Source organism: Pezoporus wallicus, unplaced genomic scaffold (genome assembly GCF_028554395.1).
Source record: "Pezoporus wallicus isolate ANWC-B61680 ecotype Strahan unplaced genomic scaffold, APGP_CSIRO_Pwel_v1 contig_1181, whole genome shotgun sequence".
NCBI classification, from domain to species: domain Eukaryota; kingdom Metazoa; phylum Chordata; class Aves; order Psittaciformes; family Psittacidae; genus Pezoporus; species Pezoporus wallicus.
Window position 1 is genome coordinate 7,178,466 of NW_026641428.1, and position 9,155 is coordinate 7,187,620.

Consider the following 9,155-nt stretch of genomic DNA (forward strand, 5'->3'; position numbering starts at 1 on the left):
CTGCATGGGAAAGAAAGCAGTAACTACATGCCAAGAAGTAAAAATAAAAATAATGATGTTTTAGACTTACTCAGTTTCCATAGTATCAGAAATTTTAGCCAACAAGACATCATTACGTACCTGATGTAGGATCTCCAGTTGCTTATCAGCTTTTTTACCCAGCCCCTGTCATTCTGTAATTACCTACACCTAAACAAAACTTACAATAAAAACCCTAACCCCCCCAATTACACACACACACCCCTGATCTGAGGTCCATTGCTGTCACAGAAGGATGTGAATAGTCAGGAAGATGTCAAAAACTGAATCTGCACAAAGAACTTAAGTTTAACTAAAATCTAAAGGACACCACATACAATCTGGGAAGGAGTCTTGAACTTGACAGTACTCATAGTGCTGCAGCTATATTGTTATGTTGAACAGGCTGACCTTAAGTGAGCATTAGGAGATCCTCATAGCTTATTATAAATGAGCGAAAATAAAACCCAGAAGATGGAAGTGGTAAGAGAGCTCCAGCTCTTCCAGCTCAAGCAGAGGCTTTACTTTTGTAAGTGATGGTAGAATAGAAACGGAGAAAAATTCAGATCACCTCTTGAGACCAAAAAAGAAAACAAAAAAGATATTGCTTGTGTCATGTGGCACAAGTCAGGCCAGTAGAATTCTCTTCCCATGAGATGTGAAATGGCTGCACAACTACTCTGAAATAGTTTTTATAGCATCTGGGAGCTGTTCTGAGGCTTACTTGCCTGAGGGTTGTCGCTTGGTCTGTGGATCTCCACTGGCATGGAAATACTGGTCATGTCTCTCCTGGCCTGTCCTGATTCCAAACATCCTTTTCTACACTAAAGTGACACTTTGTTCCATTCCATTTATTTTGTAAAAGCCAAAAGCTCTGACCAGGATGTAGGATTCTTTATTTCTATCCTTCTCAGATCTTAGCACACAGCCCACAGGAAAGAAAAAGCTGAAATTACTTGTTTGCTTCTTTTATTAATAATAAAGAAGTTCACAGCTGTTGATCTGTCAGTCATTTTTAAATGTCAACTTACATGTGAGGTTACTAAAAATGCAGTATCTGAGTGAGATTCAAAATAAAAAATAAAAGATGTTTAACAGACAGTCCTGATGTATTCCCAGACACCTTAAAGAAGCTTTTTTCCTCTCTCCCCAGACTATTTTCCTTCATTGCTGTTCTCACTGTCACATGGCATTACAAACATAAATCCCATTTCCTTTTCCACAGAAGCTAAAGAAGCTTGGTTGAGAAGATACAGCTTCTAAAACCAGCACTTCCAAGATGTACACAGTCTATTAAGAGTGCATGTATTCAAAGCAAGGACTAAGGTAAATGGCAATCACAGGGAGACTCTTCTGCTCCTGGTTAGGGCCCACTTTTCCTACAAAGATAAATAATCCAAAATTTATTGGCCTCTTTATGATTGTTCTGATTGATATTTATTGCAAGAGAATATTGCACTGAGTGCACACTTTGTTAAGCACTACAATTTAGATTATAATGTAGAAAACTAAGAATTAAATAGCCAAGATGCGTATGTTTCAAACAAGCATACTGGAATGATGTTCTAGCACGTTCTGTCCCCTGCAGCCAAATTAACTGGTGTTTTGAAATAATGAAAGTTCCTGGTAATTCCTGTGTAAATTCTTAACTACTTCTACAAAACGTCTGAAACATGGATCAACTATAAAGGTGCTGCACTGAGGTCTCCAATTCATGTTTACATGCCAGGAATATAAACTTTTTTCTTGAATGGGCTCACAGTAGATTTGTCACTCTGCTCAGTTCGTCTCAAACTGAGAAACTTGTCCATGCAGTTTCTCATGAGCTGAGGTCATTGTGAGGTTTAGGACTTACCACAAAATTGTCTGGGTTTGTGCTTTCAATTTACTGTATAGTGATTTTAGTACTTTAATATCAGACTATCTCAGTACAGTTGCAAGCATTCCCACTCTAATAATTCCACCAGCCGTATATTGCCTTTTCCTATTTCTCATAAAATGATTACATTTACATGCTACCAGTTCATTAACAGCACTCACAATAGGAACAGATTAGGGGAATAAATTGATACAACTAATGAAATGACAATGAAATCATTCCCTCAAAGCACTGCATTTTTAGCAAAGTTTGGTTCTGTGCTGAGACAAAACCACAGCTGTCAAAAATACGGCATCTAAACCCCTTCACAAATTTAAAAATACCATCTGCAGGCAATGCAGTGCAGATAAACAGATGTCGAGGAAGTACAAAGCCCAGAGAAAATGGCTTGACAGTTTTAAGGTTAATATGTCTGAAAAAAAAAACCACATATGTTTCTCTGATGAAGAGACTGCGAAATGTAACAATTGCTAATGTTTATAAATAGCTACTGAATGCAAATACACAGTTAATACCTGCATTTCGTATTGTTTTGAGTTTCCTTAAGATCATTAAGTAGATCAATTAGAGAAGACTACAAGTTCAGCATCTTTCTGTGTAGCATTAGTTGTTTAGTTTAACTGGAGAAGGTCTCTATACTATCTTTAATCTGCTTGTGGGTTTTTTCTTCCCCTGTCCAAGAACTCCTCTCATTAAAGTGAACTCTTCTGAAATATGCAACACTGGCTAGTTTAGTCCCACTTACTAATGGTCTTGGATTGATTCTTAATTAGTTGCAATTTTGGTCAGAATCCCATTACAATAGCTGAGTTCTCCAACAGGAAAAAAGGAAAAGTCTGGTGTTCTGCTGTGAACTGCTGAGACTGGGGGTGAGCTTGCACCCACAATGGCAGCTTTGCAAAATGCAGTGAGATTCAAATCACGCTCTGTGTCCTGGTTTGAACACAAACCTTTGTATGGTAATTTATCCTCCATCTATTAAATATGAAGAAGAAAGGCATCCAGATGCTGTTAGAAAAACTGCATTCTTCCAGTACTCTTCTAGTCTATTCTTAAGGAAAAAGGATAGTAATTCAGAAGCGTATGAAGCCTTTTCAATAAATCACTGTTTTTTTTCCTGTACAATTTTATTTGCTGTATATTTTCTAACCTTCTGTTTATGTTCTAGAAAGCCTCTGGGAAGCTAAAGATTATATTTTCATGGTTTTTTTTTTTTTTCAAATGAATGAGTATTTGGTATGAACTGAAGCATATTTTTGTTCACGAAGGGAATCAGTGTCATTGTGCAGCTATTGCTTTATGATTTGAGTTTAATTATAGGAAAGTGAGGTATCAAGAAAACATGCTCTTCTAAAGCACTATCTGGAGCAAGTGTCCCTGTTGTTAGGGGACAGTGATGTCACGTGAGCAGCTTTTGTATTCAGCAGTAATAATTCACTGCCTGCATGGGGGGATTGATCCCAGCTATGGTATCCCCAAAGGAGCCTCCACTAGGAATAGGCTCACATACTTTGATCTGTAGATTAACATGAGCAGGATCACAAGCCTTTGTCTCTTGTAAACATTGTATGTCCCTAAATTTGTATCCAGCAAAAGGCTGAGTCTTGTGTTTATTTGGGTAATGAATTGCAGTAATTAATGCACACATTGATTCCTCTACTGACTCTCCCCTAAAGGCCATTTCCATTTTTAATTTATAGAAAATGCATACGATTCCTTTAATCAGAGCATAGCATGCAATCTAAAACAAGCACTCACATAAAAAATATAGTAAGTGGAAGCGAGATTACTGAGCAGAATAAAGGTAGGAATTTAGGTACAAGGAAGTTGTATTTAGCATTGTATCAAAAGACAGCTACATAGCAATAAATGTGAGAATATGCATTTGAATTTTCAGGGCAGGTACAACCCTATAATCAGAGAAGCACAAATCCTACATTTTCATTGAACAGATTTTCACTTACTTCAGTAAGGGCTCAGTTTGGTCCTTAATGTATGAATGTATATTTCTGTCATATATTTCTATTACAAGGATGTTTTGATGCTGTCTTTCTTTCAGCCTTTTATAGCTTTTGCATTAAAAAAGACTCTACCATTTATTATACATTCTTGGGCAGGAAGATCAAAAAAAAACAAAGTGTGCTTCCTTTCTGAATAATGAATTTTTCTTATTTTCTAAGTGCCAAAAATGTACTCAGCATTGTGCAAGGTGTGAAATGCAAACAGCCTTTCCCTGTCAGTCCTTCAGCCCAAAAGCAGTTTCTAGCATTCCAGACATTATCCTCATCTTAAACTGGACCATTCACAAATAACATAGCTTCAGAACAAAGCAAAACTAAAGTGCAAACCAAATGACACAGTTTAGAAATAAAATTAAAAAAAAAAACCAACAAAATAAATTATATCACAATTTTTGTTTCATTCCTGCAGTACTTTCAGTCACTAAGATTATCTGTTTTCCTTACGTGGGAAATGTCTACCTTGCACACATAAAATTTCCATATACATATTGAAATGTGTGTAAAATATGCCTGGGGAAGTATGAAAATACAGCATTATGAATACACAGCAAGGCAGATGAGGCTGTGCTGAGGAATGCAATCTAATATTTTTCTGAAGTGTACAGGTAATATAAATTAGAAAATACCCCATGGTATGTATGCAGCATAAAGGACACAAAAAAGAAAGACGGATTTGGAAGCACATACAAACTAAAGGAATACCTGATTAACCTTTCACTGACTCCTGGGCCACGTGATGCAAAGCTTGCCTTCCTCCTAGAGTGATGGCTTTAGAAGAAGATGTTAAATTTAACCTCTGGCGCAATGATAAATTGACAATAAAAAATTCAATGGCTTGGTAATTACCAATCACTTTGGACATCGGCAACATTTTTCAGTTCTGTCAGTGCTCATTGGCACAAAAGCTTCAGCTGAAATTCTCTTGATCTCCCTCTTTTTAACTTTGTTTTCATGATGCAGATTAAATCTGCCACCCTATTACTGATTCATTTTCCTAATTTTTCATGTCTGCACCATGCCCCAGCTGCACTAGGCTGATAATTGTGGAGCCCAGCCCTGATGATTAACATCAGAAGAATTAATTATGCCTGCCATTAAAATTCCAGGTTGCACATGGTGATCAAGAAAAATTAAGTTTCTCTAGGCCTCTAAATCATTTCACCTTTGAGGAGAATGATAGTGCCTCGACAGCTAAACTGCAGCCTGCGTTCCAGAAAAGGTCTAAGCCACACACCCTTTGTGTAATTCACTAAATGCCTTCCTAGTTATTCTCACTGGTTTATTCCACTTGCTAAAAAGATTTACTGCTCTCCAAATAAAGACAACTAAAGTATCTAGCTGACTGCTTGATTCCAATATAAAACACCATTTTCTCCTCCTTTTTGAGACTCTTTGAGGAGTATCTGTTGTATTAATTTCCAGATAAAAGCATCACGCAGAATGAAAGACCTAGGCATGGAACTAGTTTCACAGAATTAGTAGGTAATTTACTTTCATCCCAGTTACAAAGTGAAGGGAAATTATTATTTTAGTACTAGGTAAAGAAAATGATATTTCTGAGAAATAAATTGATAATGAAACAAAAACAGATTCCTAAGATCTTTAGGCTAAGTAGTAATGAGTAAGGAAAAGCCTGTTGACTGACTTGTTTTGAAAATGATTTTTGCATGGGAAACTCAAAATGTATTTGGTCTAGCCTAAGGTATGACATTTACTGGAGCCATAAAGATTAAGATGATATGCATTTATCATGTTCTTTCTCTACACTATGTTTCGTTTTTAAATTACCATAATCATGTATATTACTGGCTCATCTTTAGAAGACTGATAAGGAGACATATTTTGCTGAACGGATGTAAATATCTAATGTCAAATGGAAAATGTCACAAAGACTATGCATAAACTCGCATTGTATCTGCTACCCTTGTTATGTATAGGCAGTGCAACCACTGCAAAACTATTTAGATGTGGATGCTCTTGTTAGCTTTTATAGATGACAGGTTTCTAGAATAAACTTAACAGAATCAGACCAAAGTGCAGCACAAGAGCAATTATCTTCCCCTATAAAATACGTTACAAAATGGGACTCGGTGTATTTAGAGATTAACTTCTATGGGAAGTCATGTGCCTGGTGAAATAAGAGAAAGACCCTTCAATATAAAACTTAAATTCTTGAGTTTAACGTGAACATCACTACTATATCTCAAGGATATTGTATTCTATATAAAATAGGCCATTTAGAACTTGTGAGGACTTTATTGCAGTGTCTCACAAATGACAACTAGCATAGTATTCATGATTAAATGAACGTTTATTGTATTTGCAACAGTATTCCAGGAATGCCATAAAATGCAGCATGAAGTCATCCATTTAAACAGTTTTAAAACATGTCTTAACTGAAAGCATTGAAAGTATCTCCTTACAAGAGTTCTGGCTAAATCCAAAACCTTTTTCTTTTTCCCCCAGGACAAAAAGGGTAACAAAGAACCAAGATTTTTGGCAAATCACAGCTGTCTCCCCACAGAGTCAAGAATATACTCAAACACATTGTCAAAAGCCCAAGAAATGGGTGAGAGTAGTCTGAATATGCTTACAGTCTTGTCCATTTCTAACATCCGTGAAGAGAGAGCAAATGAAGTCCTAAAAGGGGAAGACATAAAAAGCAACACAATGAAATGGGATTAAAACATTGGTGCAAAATTATGTCTAGCATTCTCTGAATTAGACTAGTATCCAAAACCATAAATTCTAAAAGATTAATCACAGATTTACTTTTAAGACTTCAAAACCGCCCAAATCAAACAGTAACAGGATGAAAATTAACTGTACGGATTTTTGATACATTTGAACCTTAGTGCAAATATATTTACTATGTACATATATAAATGTTGTATCAGAATCACAATCAGCACAGCATGAACTGTAGGAGAAAATTATCTTCATTGACTCCAGTCTGGAGAACGCCAAAAAATAATTTATCTTGAAAGTAGCTTGAAAGGTTATTCTGGGATTAAGCTTTAGGCCAGGGAAGACAGGGATTAATATGCTCCATTTCCCCTAAAATAACCAAGACCCTTTGTCCAGTTTATTCTGACTAGTTCACACATGACTCTTGCTCCTGCATTATGTGCATGTAGCACTTTATCTACTAGTCAGCTGAAGTACAGCAGATGTTAAAGAGTACAAGAGTACAACAGCATTAGCATCATCTCAAATCACAGAGTTAATACCCAGTCCAAATCTAGGTTCACTCATTTATGGGAATGTTGAACATGATGTTTGACTAATTATTATAGTGATCAGACACAAAACTTCAGGGTCTTGTATAAACTATTTTGGGTCTAAGAGATTTATTTGGAATCTCTACATTTTGGCTAATGCTAATTTCTACTCAAAACTTAACACAGCACAAGGAGAAAAAATATACCTTATGAAGGGAAGGGAAAATAACAGAAAATCTGCTTGCAGAAAGAATTTTACATAAGTACAGAAACACTTCTGTTGCCATTTGAAATCAGAGAAAACTCTGTCACAGCACTGTCAGGATGTTAATTCTTTCAGCCTGCCGGACAGCAGCTACAAGAAGTGACGCTGCTTGTTAGAAGAGGGAATCACAACCTGGCTTGCAAAGCCCCTGTAATACTTGGATGGTTAGGACAATCAGCTCTAAATAACAGAAATAAGCCATACCCCATTTCCAGATAACTTCAGGCAAATTTAAATTGAGATTTAGTTATCAAAGGTCAGTGGCTCTGTATGAAACGCATTAAAGAGGTCTTTGCCATTTTAACAAATACAATTTCAGTCTTTAGTTGCTCAGCCTTTTTTTTTTTTTTCTTCCCCTAAAAAAAGAAATTATCCCATTCCTCCTGGGTAAACACCATTTATCATAAAACCAAACCAAACATTTTGCATTGTCATTGATGGTCATCTTCTGCTATCCTTTATCCTGATTTACTTTGCCTGTTCATTCCAATTGCATGGTTGGTGAAGTAGGTTACCGCCAGACATCAGTAGAATAAGGCCTTTAATCTTCTGTTGGTAATTCCAGCACCACAGCTGACTGAAAGCCTCTGCACCTGCCATCCAGTTTTTTCCTACTTTTTCTTCTACAATATCACATTACGAACTCATACTAGATATATAATGTGCTCACCTTTGGCATGAAAATAATTCCAACATCTATTATGTGTGTATTTGCCTTAAGGACAACGAGGCCTTCAGCCTAATCTCTTGTGCACTTTTTTTCTTGTGATCTTTCTGGCATGAGTACTGTTCATTGGTTTGAGTATCCACTTGAATATTGCCTATTAGCAGACTTCAATGTTATTTATTATATATTGCATTAATGTGAAAATTGTGCCAAGTGTGGCAAAACACAGGGGGTCTTTACAGAAAGAGTTCACTTTCCAAGCCACAATGACTGGCAATGACAGACCAATAGAGGAATACAAATAAGTAATGAGACTGAATTTGTCAGCATGTTATAAAGTTTTCGTAGCCATCACAAAGCCCAAACCAAACCTGAAAGTTCTGAGAATAATGTACAACCATTCCTTTCAAGCAGAATGAGAATCATGTCTGTCATTTTCTGTTACATATACATTAATACAGCAAGAGAAGCCTCTACTAGTGATATTTCTTTGGTGATATATTCCTTCCTTCCATGTTGTTTAAGTATTTCTTCATCTCCCAAATCTGTATTTTTCCCACGCTGCCAATTTGAGACTCATGTCATCCAGTTTTCAAAAACAGCGCTAACAACACATGAAGGTGCGAAAGGATGCACAGCATAGCAGAGCACATAGTAAATTTTGGGTTGCCACCTGGTCCCTGAATTCCTGAAGCCAGACATAGGCTGCTGTGTTTCATGGCAACTGGTACTGCACCTACCATTGGCGCTGTATTAGCTGAAGAGTTCCAGGGGAAAGCACACCGTGTGATCATTAACTTTGCCCCACAGCTTTGTCTCTCAGACTGGAAGCAAACTGGTAATGCTAGACTCTTCTACATCAGTCACATATCTCAAGGCAGTTGATGTACCTCTATCCTCACATACAAATCAGATGTACTTCTCATGTAATAAAGTGAAATAGATGAGCATGCCTGATTTCATCATTTTTCCTGTCAATTTGCTGTACTTACAGATCTGTATCAACTTGCTAAAGATCAGAGACAACATTCCAGTGTTGTGTAAAAATCATGGAAGGAAAAAAAAAGAGAAATAATGCACTTTG

The 9,155-nt window shown here is 36.6% G+C and overlaps 1 long non-coding RNA gene across 1 annotated transcript; it reads right to left on the reverse strand.

Annotated features, from left to right (window-relative positions):
• Positions 1–970: 970 nt before the first annotated feature.
• On the reverse strand, positions 971–4,670 carry LOC130607038 (uncharacterized). The gene is made up of 2 exons (XR_008974141.1): positions 4,621–4,670; positions 971–2,872 (listed from the first exon to the last, which is right to left on the reverse strand). It is a non-coding gene; the product is annotated as an uncharacterized LOC130607038 (long non-coding RNA).
• Positions 4,671–9,155: the final 4,485 nt, after the last annotated feature.